Source organism: Rhinolophus sinicus, linkage group LG07, assembly GCF_036562045.2.
Source record: "Rhinolophus sinicus isolate RSC01 linkage group LG07, ASM3656204v1, whole genome shotgun sequence".
NCBI lineage: Eukaryota > Metazoa > Chordata > Mammalia > Chiroptera > Rhinolophidae > Rhinolophus > Rhinolophus sinicus.
This window is the reverse complement of record NC_133757.1, coordinates 1457994-1473226: the sequence shown is the minus strand read 5'-3', so window position 1 is coordinate 1473226 and position 15233 is coordinate 1457994.

The window sequence follows — 15233 nt, the reverse complement described above, 5'->3', positions numbered from 1 at the left end:
AAATACAGTGTTGCAAATGTAGGCACAGCTTTGTTCCTCGTGGGTCCATAAATACTCTTAAAGTGTAAAATGTGGTCCAATTCCCAAGCTGGTAGCTGGGAAGATAAACGGGCCACGGTCCCTCCCCCGAGGTCCTTACAGGCACTTTACAGGCAGCCGGCATCCGCACACCCACAGGCTCGGTTCGTTCTCTCAGTAGGCGGGACCTGAGAGCCGGGCCAGCCCTCAGTACGCATCTACACTCGTAATTAAGTGTTTACCTAATGAAAACATACTTTAAGACGGTAACTTTTCTAGACAGCTGACCCCTGAACAACACAGGTTTGAACTGCGCTGTCCACTTACACACAGATGTTTGTCAGTAAGTGCGTACAGTACTGTAAGTGTATTTCCTCTTCCTTCTGATGTTATTAATAATGTTTTCTTTTTCTCTAGCTTATTCTACTGTAAGAATACAGCATGTAATACAAGTCTGACAATTAAGTTCGCGAGCTTATTGCAATGATCTTGTTAATCTTTTCTGATATCAGAGGGATTATTCATTATGAATGTGTACCAACTGGACAGTTAACCAAGTTTTCTCTTTGGAAGTGCTGAAAAGGCTGCATGAAAAACATGAAAACGACCTGAACTTTTTGCCAGCAGTTTATGGCTCTTGCATCACGACAATGCACCAGCTCACAGGGCACTGTCTGTGAGGGAGTTTTTAGCCAGTAAACAAATAACTGTATTGGAGCACCCTCCCTACTCACCTGATCTGGCCCCCAATGACTTCTTTCTTTACCCAAAGATACAGGAAACATTGAAAGGAAGACATTTTGATGACATTCAGGACATCAAGGGTAATACGACGACAGCTCTGATGGCCATTCCAGAAAAAGAGTTCCAAAATTGCTTTTTTTTTTTTTTTTTTTAAGATTTTATTGGGGAAGCAGAACAGGACTTTACTGGGGAACAGTGTGTACTTCCAGGCCTTTTTTCCAAATCAAGTTGTTGTCCTTTCAATCTTAGTTGTGGAGGGTGCCGTTCAGCTTCAAGTTGTTGTCCTTTCAGTCTTAGTTGTGGAGGGCGCAGCTCAGCTCCAGGTCCAGTTGCCATTTCTAGTTGCAGGGGGCACAGCCCATCATTCCTTGCGGGAGTCGAGCCGGCAACCTTGTGGTTGAGAGGACATGCTCCAACCAACTGAGCCATCTGGGAGCTCAGCGGCAGCTCAGCTCAAGGTGCCGTGTTCAATCTTAGTTGCAGGGGGGCGGAGCCCACCATCTCTTGAGGGACTCAAGGAGTTGAACCGGCAACCGTGTGGTTGAGAGCCCACTGGCTCATGTGGGAATTGAACCAGCAGCCTTTGAAGTTAGGAGCATGGAGCTCTAACCGCCTGAGCCACCGGACTGGCCCCCAAAATTTCTTTGAAGGGTGGACTAGGCACTGGTGTCAGTGCATAGCTTCCCAAGGGGAATACTTCGAAGGTGACCGTAGTGATATTCAGCAATGAGGTGTGTAGCACTTTTCCTCGGATGAGTTCACAAACTTAATTGTCAGACCTTGCACATATAACATACAAAATATGTGTTAATTGACTGTTTTGTTATCAGTAAGTTTTCCGATCTACAGGACTATTAGTAGTTAAGTTTTCAGGAGGTCAAAAGTTGTATATGCATTTTCGACAGTGCAGGGAGTCGGTTCCTCTAAACCCTGTATTGTTCAAGGGTCCACGTATTATAGGACTTCACAGAGCTATTAAGTGTATGAAGATTGGAGAAAACTGTACAGAATGTATTTCCCCAAAATTTATTTGGCTGTATGACTCCTTTTTATGTAGAACACCTAGAAAAAAAATGTATTTCAAAAATAAACAAGTAAATGCACTTTCAGAAATACAAAAGCTACAGTTCAGCACCACACACCTGAACAAAAACATAAATCATATGTCACACCCATGTTTTAAATCCTTTAGTTGATTTCTGTGGAACTAAAGAAGTAATAGTAAGTTAGATGATAAATAGAAGATGATAGATAGATAGATAGATAGATAGATAGATAGATAGATAGATAGATAGATAGATAGATAGATAGATAGATAGAGATAAGAAAATAAACCCAAATTGTCTGCAGTGACTTTCTAAGAACCTGCACTGGGTGAACAGTTCCAGGTTGGCTGGTTCCCCTCCCCCCCTTCTCTAAGGTCTTTTAAAGATGTTGCCATATTGAGTCTAACAAGAAAGCTTCCGTCAGGGTTCTCTTTCCTCTTTCATATGTAATCTGTCTTTTCTCTGAGCAGTTTTAGAATTTTCTCTTTTTGATTGATTTTGAGCAGTTTGATCATGCTGTTTGGGTGTAGTTCTCATCATATGTATTGTGCTTGGGCTTTGTTCAGCTTCTTGGGTCCACGGATGTATTGTTTTCATCAAATGTGTAAAGTTTTTGACCATTATGTCTTTAAACCTTTCTTCTGCCCCCTCCCGCCTCCCCCTCAGGGTTCCCAATCACGGTTACATTGAGCTACCAGATGTCTTCCCACAGCTAGGGATGCTCTCTGCACCTTTCTGCGTCTACTCTGGCAAGTTCCTATCACTTTGTCTTCTAGGTAACTGGCTTTTCGTCCTCGGGGTCTGATCTGATCCGCCGTTAATCCCACACAGCAGATACCGAGCCTCAGACACTACAGATGTCATCTCTAGAAATTTCATTTGGATCTTTTTCTGTTTTAACTGTTTCTAAATAACTGTTCCATCTTTCCTCTGACTTTGCAAGCACATGGGACCCAGTTGCTATAGCTGTTTTAATAGTTTTATCTATTCATTCCTGTCAGTTTTGGGTAGATTTGTGTTTTTGTCTATTACGAGTTGTGCTTCCTGATTCTTCCTATGCCTCATGTTTTGGTTGAACACTCATTACTATAAATCAATCAGCTGTCTTGCGTGTGATGTTTCGGGGTTTGCCCTGGGATCCAGTGAGCCTACCGGGGAACACTGGGACCCTGCAAGTCTTGCTCGTCCGCTTTCTTAGTCGAGGCAGAGCTGCCTCCCGGGAAGGCTGAATATTCCCCATGCCGAGGGATTCCCCGCTCTGAGTGTGCTACCTACTGCCGCGAATGATTAGGTTTTCACTCTGGTTCAGTGCAACAGGAAGTGAGACTAAAAATATGCATATGTAACATTCCAGAAGCAAAGTGTCTCAAGGGAGGACTTGTCAACTGCAGAGACTCTTGCTGCAATGTTGAGCAAGACAGTACCTTTCTGTTTGGTGACTTCAGTGAGCTGGTGACCCCGGAAGTGTCATGTCAAGGCTAAGAAGAGAATCCAGATTACAGTCAGTGGAGGAGGGCCAGGGGTGAGGCAGTGGAGACAGCAGCCGTGTACGACTGTCCCCAGAGTTCCGTGAGGTGGGGACCAGACCTGGAGCGCTGGCCCCGTCAGTGGAGGTGACCGTGAGGGCCAATGGAGAATGAAAAGGTGACAGTATAAGTGGGACTCAAAACACAATGCGAGTTCCTTGAACAGAAAGAGTTGGGGAGTGGGCACTTCGGGTGAGTGTGGGGTGTCTGTGGGAGGGGAGCCAAGGAGACGGGGATGAGTCTGTCTCCTGAAGCGCCGCGTGCATGGTTGGCAGCGCGAACTCTACCACAGGCCCAATCATTTTGCCTGTCATTCTCCCTAAGATGAGTGAAGACCGTGGGGTCCCGCTTGGGCTCCTTGGGCCCTCCTTCTGAGCCTTTGTGTCTCTCAGGACACTTATAAATGTCCCCCACAGAGAATGGCTGGGAGCCTGGGGCATGGCCACCCAGCTTCTCTCGCCAGCTGCTGTGGCCGGCGCAGTACCCCCAGCATGGAGGGTGTGCCAGAGCACAGGCTCTTTGGGGAGACCTTGAGAGGAAAGGGCCCTTGCCTGCTCTCCCAGCTACAGTGGCCTTGGCTCATGTTCTGGACCCCTCCCTTCTCGCTGGCCCAGGGTCTCAGGGCTGCACCTCTCCCATTGATGAGGTTCCCCAGGGACACCTTTCCTGACCTCTGGCCCTCCCGCCCACCCGCTCCCCCTTCCTCTAGACTCTGCATTGCCCTTAGGGGCTTTATCATGCTGCCATCTCCTCTGCCAGGCTTCCCCACAGCCCGCAACACCAGGAGGGCAGACAGTTCCAGTTTTATGCACTGTGGGACCCACTTCTAGCACAGCCCTGGACACGTAGTAGGTTCTCAGAACGCCTGCCTATAGAGCTCAAGCCCTGCCTTCTTACAGGGCAGCCAAATCTTGGGGTTGTGGACTGAAGGAGCTTGGTGGGTGCTCACCTTGTGCACAGAGGAATACCCCAGGGGCCCCGATGGAAAGCCGAGCTCCCACAGGGACCCTGCGCCAGGACCCATGGGCGCCCTCTCCCCTTCTCCTCCCTGGAAGCCCCTGAGGACAGCTCCCCTGCCCTGAGGACAGCTGCCAGAAGGGAGTGGCACCCAGCCTGTTTAGGACGTCCACTCATGGCCTCAGGCAGGGAGCCAAGTCCCCTGGCCCAGCCCTAAACAGGAAGTCAATACTCAGGTCCTTGCACACCCATTACTTCTGAAGCTCTAATTGCACGTCAGGTGGCTGTCTGGCGTTTGACAAATATGCCTTGAAGAATCTCAGAGAAGCCAGAGAATAAAACTAACAGAGCACGTCAGGCATCAGGGGTTTCTCCAGAAAAATATTCATTTCAGGCAACTTGAACCTCTGCCCATCCTCCGGACTGGAACACGTCTGGGCAGCAGAGGCAGGCGCCTCCCGTTCAGGTCCCACCAGGAACCTGGCTCAGATGCTTTGCAGCAACTCAGTCTGAGCCCCGAGACAGCACATGTCCTGCTTTCTGTCACGTTCCTGGAAATCCAGACCTGCTTTCTCACCTGCACTTCAGTCTACACCACACTCACGTGTCCAGAGCAAAGTGAAAACCATCGTCCCCGCCTCATTTTGTCTCTTTCCCGTGAAATGGTGGGTTGGCTATTAGCATTCGTAGCGGAATGATCTCATCTCAGAGAGGGTCTTGGCACCGAGGGCCGCAACAGTGGGCAGGAGGGGCCTGGTGATGGGTTTATAATGCTGTTGCAGCCTTCATCCCTGTGACGGATGCGCTGTGTTAGCAGTGCACTGGGGAAGGGGGCGATCATACGTCGTCATTTACAGGATACCTGACGAAAATATGATTCACAGTGGGATGGAGTCAAGCGGGATAAAAAAATCAATTTATTATTTCAGCCGCTCTCAAACATCACTTTTCAGCTGTCTTCGGGCCTGTGAGAGTCTGAGAAGCAGAAGACTGCTCAATAAAAAATCTTACAGCCTGACTTTGGCAAAGCGAGGGCTCTCCTCTCCCTCCCCTGGCAAATGATTAGGCAGAATAGCTTGGCGGATGCAGCGTAATGGTGCACGAAGCACACAAACCAGGTGGATCTCCGTGGGCACAGGCGGCCTTCGTGTTTGCAGTAGACGTGTTCCGCCCTTAGGGGCCGACCCTCATAGGGGCAGGACTCTGATCCATGGGGACACTTCCGGTTCTGTGCTGCCATGAGGACATGGTGGTGAGTCAGACGCCTCACTTCCAGGGGGCCCCTCCCTGGACTGGCAGATCAATGGATCCCTGGAATGGGCAGGGTCCCCTCAAATCCTCAAGAGGGTAAAACACCACCCCTCCCCCCAGGGACATCATGGACCGAGTCCAGGGTGAGAAGACGCCCCGGAACCTCCCACAGCACTGGGCACCCCACACCTTAGGGATAAGGAAGGACCCCAGGGCTGCTCCCCAATCCTGGAAGAGCCTTTCTCATGCTGATCAGCACCCCGCCTCCCACGCCTGGGGGTCTGCGACGTGGTGCAGACCGAGCACTTTCTCTGTGCCCTTTGAAGTCAGGGATGCACTGTGTGACTTTTGAGCTTTTCCGTCTTCATGCAGCGGAATTGTGGCTCCCAGCCCCGGGGCGGCTGAGGATGGGCAGGGGGTTGGGTCAGGTCTGAGGACACCTGCAGAGGACATGATGACAGGGAGCTAGCGTCCCTCACACAAGAGCCTTTTGTGGGCTCATCCCAAGTCCAAGGTGAGCCCAATCGCCCGGCCTGCTTCCTTCGGCCTTCACGCCACTCTCCCTGCCCACCCGTCCATCTCACTTGCTGAGCCCCAGCACAGGCCGCCTCTCCTGCAGGCACCACCATCCTCCCGCTCTCCTGGCTCACTCTTGATGTGAGATAAGAGCTGATAAGAGCTCCTTGTAAAACACAGGCGCTGTCTAGCAGGTTTTAGTGCCGACTGCCCCGTGCTCTTCTGAGATGGTGAGGTGATCAGACGAGGACAGTCAAGGAGCACGGGCGGCCTCCCGGGGCTGGAGCTGGAGCCGGAGCCGCTGTGAGCCACGCAGAGCCCACGGATGGCGGGCAGTGGGCAGCGCCAGGCCAGGCGGGAGCACCTGCCACTGCAGCTTTGAGGTGTCTTTCGTTCCTCTCTGCAGCCTTTCTGGTTTCCACTCTGAAGGGCTCCGGTTGCTATGGAAACATTGGGATCCTATGGGCTCCCATAAGGTTACCACGAGGGGCTGGATCTCCACCAAGGGCTGACGGCCCAGCCTGGCATGCGCAGTGTAACCCGGCCGGCCTCAGCCCCGGCATGGGCATTGCGCCTGCTCAGCCCATGGGAAGTCCTGCAACTGAGAGCCCGTCTGCACGGTGCTGCCACTGAGACGCTTCTGTTTCCACGTGCGTCCTCTCGGCGTCAGGAGCGGCACGGCTGCCCCGGCGTGCCAGGGGTCACTCATACCTGGTGTCTCTCGTCCTTCCTACCTATGGGGCTCGGATCCCCTGCCCCCATCAGACTCACCTCCATGGCCTCAGGCACGCACCCTCTGTGGCCCTGCCCTCCAAGCGCGCCCCTTTGCCCCACCCTCAGCCCTCTTGCGTGGCGCAGCCCCATGGCCACTCACACCGACTCCTGAGGCCCCACGGCTGGCTGAGTGACCCGGTGAGGTCTTCCTCCAGGAAGCTTCTGACGACCGGTCTGGGGCAACTCGTTCCAAGACCCAGGGGCATAGCGCTACATCTCCAGGGTTTGGCAAAAGAGTGTTTGTCTCCAAAGCAGTCTCTGGGGTGGTGGTGTCAGGGGCGGGGGGACAGACCCGTGTGTTTCCAGGACAGTCCCCAGCTGCTGATGTCTGCGCATCCCCCCCCCAGGGCTCCTTTCTGACCCCAGCTTCTGGGTTCTGCGGGCCTCTTCCCAGAGCGACTCTGGCTATGACTGGTGCCGAGGAGTCTCAGGGCTCCTGAGGAAGGGCAGCGGCCAGCTGGCGGCCAGACACCTACTGGGCTGGTCACCTACTCGCTCGGGCACAGACAGGGCATCTCCTCCCTGGCAGCACCAGCCCCCACTTGCTCTTCAGCCCCGTGGCCTCCAATGAAGGGGAGGCCCCTTCCCTCTCAGAGCAGGGGGCACAGGACACAGGCTTGAGGACCCCGTGCCCTTCTCACCTCCCACGGAAGCTGGAGACACTTCCCAGAAAGATGCAACCCGTCCCATGTGGTCTTGTGTAGTGGAGTGTGGGGCCAAATGCCGGGTAGTGTACAGAGATGAGAAGTGTGTGTGAGTGTCGTGTGTGTGTGTGTGTGCGTGTGTGTGAGTGTATGTGTGTGTGTGTACGTGTATGCGCAGTGTGTGTGAGTGTGTGTGTGCAGTGAGTATGTGTGTGAGTGTGTGTGAGTGTATGTGTGTGTGTGCGTGTGTGAGTGTACGTGTGTGTCGTGTGTGTGAGTGTATGTGTGTGTGCATGTGTGTGAGTGTATGTGCGTGTGTGTGTGAGAGTGTACGTGTGTGTGCAGTGAGTGTGTGTGAATGTGTGTGTGCGTGTGTGGGCGTGTGTGTGAGTGTATGTGTGTGTGTGCGTGTGTGAGTGTACGTGTGTGTGTGAGCCTGGTGCGTGTGAGCACGTGTGTGTGCACACGCACATAGAGAGAACATGCTCCAAAACACTGACACTTTGGGGAGGGCTTTTCATACTCCAGTCTTTTTCATGTAATTTCCTAATGCCTGCAGTATATGTAAGAGGCATCATTACATTTGAAATCAGAGAGAAAAGCACCCAGTATAGCCGCAGCACAGGGGACCTGAGATGGTCAGGCCGTGTGGAGTGGACATGCTCCCTGCTGCCAGTCTCGGCACGCCCCCACATGTGCCCATCTGTCCACTCACATCCGTTCAGAGAGGCACCTGTGGAGGAAAGTGTGTCCAGTGACATGGGGCCTTGCTGAGTAACTGGCAAGGGCAGGACAGACCCACCGAGAAAGACCCAGTGAGGCTCCCTGCACAGCCCTGCTTATGTGGCCACTTCTCAGCTGCCAGTTTGCATTCACGCCTGGTGTTCTGCAAACGTCTGGTCCCCCTGCGTCCTGTTAAGGCCAGGGAGTAGAGCTGGAACTGTCCTGTGGAACCATCAGCTGCGTCTGAAGCCCACAAGGGAGGTTCAGATTGCCCGGTAACCCTGCACCCAGCAGACGGTGGAGAAGTGCCCCAGTGCTGAGCAGAGGAAGGAAGGGTCAGCTGGGCAAGAGCCACTCTGAAGGATGGCTTCCAGGGCAGCGTCGGGTCACACAATAAGGCCACACAGCCCGGTCACACAACAAGGAGCACACCCAGTGTCCATCAAGACGGAGCACATGGGGCCGTCCGATGTGTCTATCTGCAGCCCCCTCCGTGTGGAGCCCCCCACAGGCTGGGCTCCGGGCCAGCCAAACCCAGGGCACCAGGTGGAGAAGCTCCTGTACACTTGTTTGCAGGAAGCTGTGGATTTGGGTGACACACGCTGCCACCTTGGCACTAAGTGACTGTGTGCATGGGCTCCACGGGCAGCCTGGGCCCCTGCGAGCTGGGACGCAGCAGGCCTGCCAGCCCCCTGGAGGGGACCCCTCGCGAGCCTCCTCAAACCCCACAGTGTCTGCCTTCCTTTAGTCTTGCTTCCCTCTCCACACTCCTCCCAGGACACAATTTGCCAAAAGGACTCCTGGCTTGTGACACATTTGGGGAATGCCCTTTAGAATGGCAAGCTGTTTATCTAAAGACCTGATTCCCAGCCTCTCTCAGCTTTAATTAAAAACATTTGTAAACAAGCTTCTGATCATCACAAAAGTCCCATCCATGAAACAGTGAGAACAAGGTCAGTCTGCTCGGCGTATAATTGGGAAACACTTTTCTTTTGAACTTTCCAGATGGGACTGCGATATGCAGTTTAGCAGAAGAGAATGGGCGGCATTGTCCCCTGAATGCGCAAATATTTGCCTTCTGCATTGGGAAGGCACAGTGGGGACCCGTTTTTCAAAGCTCGTCGTACAGCATCCAGTCAGGGTCCAGTGCCAACAGATACAAAAGCCCATTAATTCTGGACACATTTGAACAACAAATACCAGCCGACCACCTGTTTTCTGGTGACAGCTTTATGCCATTTCACTGGCTTAAGGACAGGCCAGCACAGCGTTTCCATGACTGCACAGCACAGAGCGCGGCCAGCTAGCTCATCATCGTCCCAGTGCAGTGACATCCCCAGGAGAGCTGCTCACTCAGGCCTGTCAGCTTAAGTGATGGCCGGCTTTACAAGCCTTGCCAATTTGGGAGAAACTTCCAGAATCACTTCCTTTTGGCGAACAGAGAGAAATTTGCAGTTGAAAAAAAAATCTGAATGAAAAGCTCTTTAAGGAGAAAACCGAAATCCCACTACGCTGTGAGCTGTTACAGTGGAGTCACGGGGAAGGGACAGTTCACGTCTTCAGAAACCGCATCTGATTAACGGGGCCCAGTTGCGAATGTCTCACAAAGCAGATCTTGTAGTCAGCGTTTCCCCAGAAGGGTAAAGATTTCTGCCGTCTACATGCAGACGAATACTTGGACGTGGAGGGCAGGTGCTGCCCGCCAGGTGTGCCTGGGGGAAGAGGAGGCAGGCATCTGGCACACGACAGAGTCGCCCAGGGGGGCTCATCAAACGGGGTCAGAAAAGGCCCCTGTTGCCTAAAAGGAACGATTCTCCGATGTCGGTGAGCAGGGTCTGCACGGCAGGGTGGCACTCTCGCACTTAGTGGGGGGACCACGGTGGCACCATGAAGTAAGGGCCCAGACCCGTGTCTTCTCCACGTTCCTGTTGGGCGATACACCTCTTGTGTAAAGAAAGCTCCCCAGCAAGACCAGACCCCGTGTGTGTGACACATTGACGTGTGCAAGCTAGAAGGTGAGCGAGCCCCGTTTCGGCAACGCCAGCTCTCTCCTTGTCGTGTATTTAGATGACCTGTCACATAATCGTATATATTATATATGCAACTGTGTGTACACATCGCTGCATATGTGCTAGCGTGAGCATGTACATAGCTGGGCCCAGCTGTGTGTATATACAGCTGGGTGTGTGGCTCTTCGCTGTGTGTGTGTGTGTGTGTGTGTGTGTGTGTGTGTGTGCATATATATAGCAGTAGAGCTGGTAGTTTAAAAAATGGCGTTCAGTCAGACGATCCGAGCCAAACTTTGATAATTTTGTCAGTTCAATTCCTGGATTTAACCGCCTTGTGAATATGGGGCATTTGGATTCAGCTGTCACCACATCATCCTACACGGGCAGAGGGGCCCCTTCCCCTTAAACACGAGCCAGAAATCCATCGCAAGGGCCCCCGAGGGCGGCGCCCGCTCTACGAAATCCCAGAAGGGTTTCCTCGTTCCAGTTCCAGAAGTCTTGGAGGTCGCATTTTATTCCTCCTGAGTGAAGGCTCTCGCTTAAACCTGGAAACCTGCTCTCACTTAGTCAGACATTAATCTGGTATTTCACAGCAGCTTGACCAGTCTTGGCAGCATTTCCTGGCTCTGACATCCCTGTGGGGCCCTGTTCAGGAGCAGCACCCGCTGGTGACAGTGCCACCACAGGCCACCACAGGTCTCACTGGCCCAGAAGAGCATCAGGCCTCCCGCCCACACTGAGTGATGAGATGGGACTTGTGCTCGACGCCACCTCTGCTTAGAGACGCGGGCCGAGGGTGGTGCCGCCCAGCTCGTTCCCGTTTGTGCAGGACAGCGATGGCCCCTGGGCTGTTGCCACACAGGACCACACCTGCTGACTTGAGCCAACAGTTCACCCCTCCCAGGCCTGGAGGCCACAGGTCGAAACCACAGTGTCGTGTCAGCAGGGCTGGTTCCTTCTGGAGGCTGAGGGAGCCTGCGTTCCAGGCTGTCCCCTGGCTTCCGGGGGCTCCAGCAACCCTTGCGACCCTCGGCTTGCAGACGCGCCCTCTAACCATGGCATCCGTCTTCGCAGGGCCGGCCTTCTCCCTGTGTTTCCCTATCACGAATCTCCCTCTCCTTTCTCGTACAAGGACACCAGTCTTTGATTTGCAGTGCGCCCTAAATCCTCATCTTGAATCCCTAACTTAAACATCTGCAGAGACTCTATTTCAAACTGGGATGTGACACATCTTTGGGGGGGGGCATTCAGCCCACTCCAGTTCCCACGTTCTCTGGTTTCTAGAGATGGCTTGGGGCACATAAGGGCCCCGAGCCTACGGGGAGAGGAGGCAAACCTGAGCGATTCCACCCCTGGTTACAGATGCGGATGTTTTAATCCTGCTGGGTCTGGAAGGAGCCCTCAAGCCAAAGGAGTGGCAGGGGTGGGGCCGTGGGAAGGGAGGGCACCCCTGAGAGCCCAGCTCTGCACAAGCAATGTGGGCGGCGGGTGCACGGAGGGTGCGTGCGGAGTGGACTCTGTGCACTAAGGAGCCACCTCCCTGGTTGTCACCTTGCTCAGCCCTCCAGCTTGAGTGTGCTGGTGACGCTGCCCCACGGACAAGTGGACAAGCCAGTGAGGGGATCAAGTCGACGAGCTGAACTCCTAGGTTCCGTATTCTGTTCAGCGTTCCATTTGTCAAATCTCAAAATGAGAACAAAACACCCGAAGTGAGACAGTTTCCCCACTCTAATCACAGACTCGCATTCCTGTCTCCCCGCGTCTCACAGTGCAGCACATGCTATTATGTTGGAAAATCAGATAATGCGCTCCAGGTGCTGAGGCTCAGAATTAAGCATCCAGGAGGGGAAATGAGCCCGGAATGTAAAGGTCGGTGCAGCGTCCTGGGCTTTGCGAGGCCGGCCCTTCTTGCTGTGAATCGTCAGGAGTGGACGAAGGGACTTGGTGCCCAGCTTCCCATCCAGACCCTGGTTCCAGGGGCCTGGGATACTCGAGAGGCAGCACATTCGAAGCTTAGGAGAGATTTTGGTGTCTGGTGAGAAACCTGCTGCTGCTGAGAGCAGGAGAAGTAGTTATCCCTGGAGAACCTACTGTGTGCAGCCTGGTGACCCATGTGCACTGCGTATTCCAATCCTGGAAAGGACTGTCACATTTGTTTGTCAGCTGGCAGCCTGTTGTGACCTATCTATGGCTCCCTTTAGCTCTGTCAGTTGTTGCTTCATATGTTTTGAGATTCTATTATTAGGCACACAGACACTTAAATTCTTAGGTCTTCCTGATGTATTGACATGAAACGAAATGTTATCATGAAATGTTATATGACCTTTAGTTGTACTTCTGGTCTTCCTAAGATTTATTTTGCATGATAGTAACAAAGAGCCAGTCCTGTCCTCTTCGGATTAGTGTTTGCGTGTATATATATATATATATATATATATATATATATATATATATATACATATATGGTATATAGTGTATACACATATATCTGGTGTATAGTGTATACATATATGATTTTCTACAGACATGTGTCTATGCTTTTATTGTGATAAAAATATATGACATAAACCTTTCCGTCTTAACCATTTGAAGCACACAATCCCATAACACCAAGTGCATTTACAGTGCTGTGCCCCGATGACCACTATTTCCAAAATTGTTTGTCACCCCAAACAGAAGCTCTGTGCCCACTGAGTGACAACTCTCCATTAAAGGTTTTTTGCCAGTTGCTGCAAAGAGTTAGATTCTTTAAGAAAATATATGTTTAGTCCAGATTTGGGGACTGCTAGCTGTGACAGTGTTAGTTGGCAAAGCCACTCTGCCGTTGACCTGTACAAGACTTTTGCTAAAGCTCTGGTTGAATAACACTGATTCTAGATCCTTAAGAAACTGCTTTAAGAGCCCCATTTCAGGCCTAGGCGAAAGCTGGAAACTCAACCAGAGGGTAACAATAGCCTTAATCATTTACCTCCACTTGTCAGCTGAAAAACATTATTCTTTGACTAAATTCTGAGGTGCTAAAATCAGAGTGTCATTATGGTACCCACAAAAGGTCGTTGCTAAGGTTTCGTGCTTTTCCCTGGGGTTTCAGTCACATCGTGTCAGACCATTCAGTCAGTGATATTGGTCCTTGCCCTCTGTGATGGATGGTACGTAATGAACTGCTTTTCTGGCTCTGGATGTTCTTCATGAGTCACAGCGTGGAGCTAATGTGAGCTACCTGCACAGAGCCCAGGACAAGGCCCCTGGACACTGGCCGCCCGTGCAGGGGACACCAGGGGGACCCACAGCACAGGGCAAGTGGGCACGTACCTGCCTTCAGAGCAGGTGGCATCCTGGCTGGGAGGCAGGGTTTCATCCCAACGGCGGTGAGGGGCCCCCACCTCAGGCAGCCTCAAGGAGCGGGTGGTGGGAGGTTTGGGGGTTTGCTAGCTGGTTGGGTTACTTTCTGTGTTGGTCCTTTCAAAGATGGGAAAGACACTCCTCTTCATGCTGGGGATGATGACAGTGGTGGAGGGGGAGGAGGAGAGACACAGGCACGGGCTCTGGGAAGGGTGGGAGGGGCCGGGCTCAGCGTGGACGGAGGGAGGACCTGAGTGGAGCGAGAGGCTTTGCTCCCTGTCAGTAGAAGTGGGAGGTAGAGGGGGCAGCTGACGAGCTCTTCACTCAGGACCTTAGGGATTCGGGCAGGTCACCGCTTGTGTCTTGGAGGAGTCAGTTCCCCGCTCGTGTGTGATCAGCAGCACCGTTTCTTTGTGAGGGCTACGGGCGCAGAAAAGAAACTGCCTCCCCGTGTGCTTTGCTGCTGGGACCACAGATACAGAGGGACCCCATGCTGTTCTCAAGTTCGGGTCAGAGAGCAGGGCACAGCGGTCATTTCCGGCCAGGTTACAAGAAAAAGTATATTTCTGCAAAATTAGCGGTTGACTTGTCTACCTTCTATGTGAGAACAAACAAGCCGAGGCTGGGAACAGGACCGTGACGAAGGTCCCGCGAGTCCGGCCAGTGGCCATCTCTGCTGTGGGCACAGAGACCGTCAGCAAACACATTCACTGCTGTCCCAGAGGCAATGCCTCATTTTCTGTTTTAAAATGGAAGGCGAGCCAGCACTTAACATTTTCTCTTGGCAAAGGCAGGGGTCAGTGTGGGCAGAGCATGCTCCCAGATGGTGGCTCCCAGAACCTCTGCCTGCACCTGCTGTCCAGGATTCGGGGTGCAGTGGTGCAGCGAGATGCCCTCTGCAGATCCAAGGTGAAAGGTCAGTGGACCAAAAGGAGACAGAGAGACAACTGGACTCTCACAGGACGAGGTCTTGTGCCCTCATGTCCAGTCGGGGATGTCGACCTGGACGCTGGCCATGGAACCTGTCTGTGACCACTGGGAAGCAGTGACTGGTGAGGGGCAGACAGGACAGGGGTCTGTGAGGTGCAGCCTGCCGACCGGGGGGACCATGCGCCGGCCGGTTGGTGACCCATTTATTCAGTAACGTCATGTCCCTGACCCCCTGAGTCCTCACCCATTCCCTGTGCAGAAGCCATGCATCTTACATGACTTTGTGGCACCTTAAACGGTAGCCTGTCACTCATAGGTCACTGATAACACGGATGTAATCCGAGCAGAGGCTTTGCCAAGTATCTGGCCTGGTCAGGACTTTGGCCACTGAGGACATGCCCATCTGAAGCTCAACTTAAAGACAAAGCTGCCAGCTGGATTTAACTGTACGTGGCCATCGGCTCAGACGAATGAAGAAACACACTGAAGTCGCGACTGCCGCGTTGCCAGAACACAGAATCCGACTTCCTGAACCTGGTGAATGGGTCCTGGCACCTGTCCCCACCCCCTCCGCCTCCTGACCAAGAAAGCGGAAGGCTAAGCCAGCGGGCACTTGGTAGCCCCCCTGTCTAGTTTGGATGCGCCCTGAGCTTTTCTTTCCCCATCATCCCCGTAATCCTCTCCATGTCTGGGTTGGGCAAGAGGTCACGACACCCAAAAAAGAGGCAAGAGCATTGCACCCGGACAGACAAC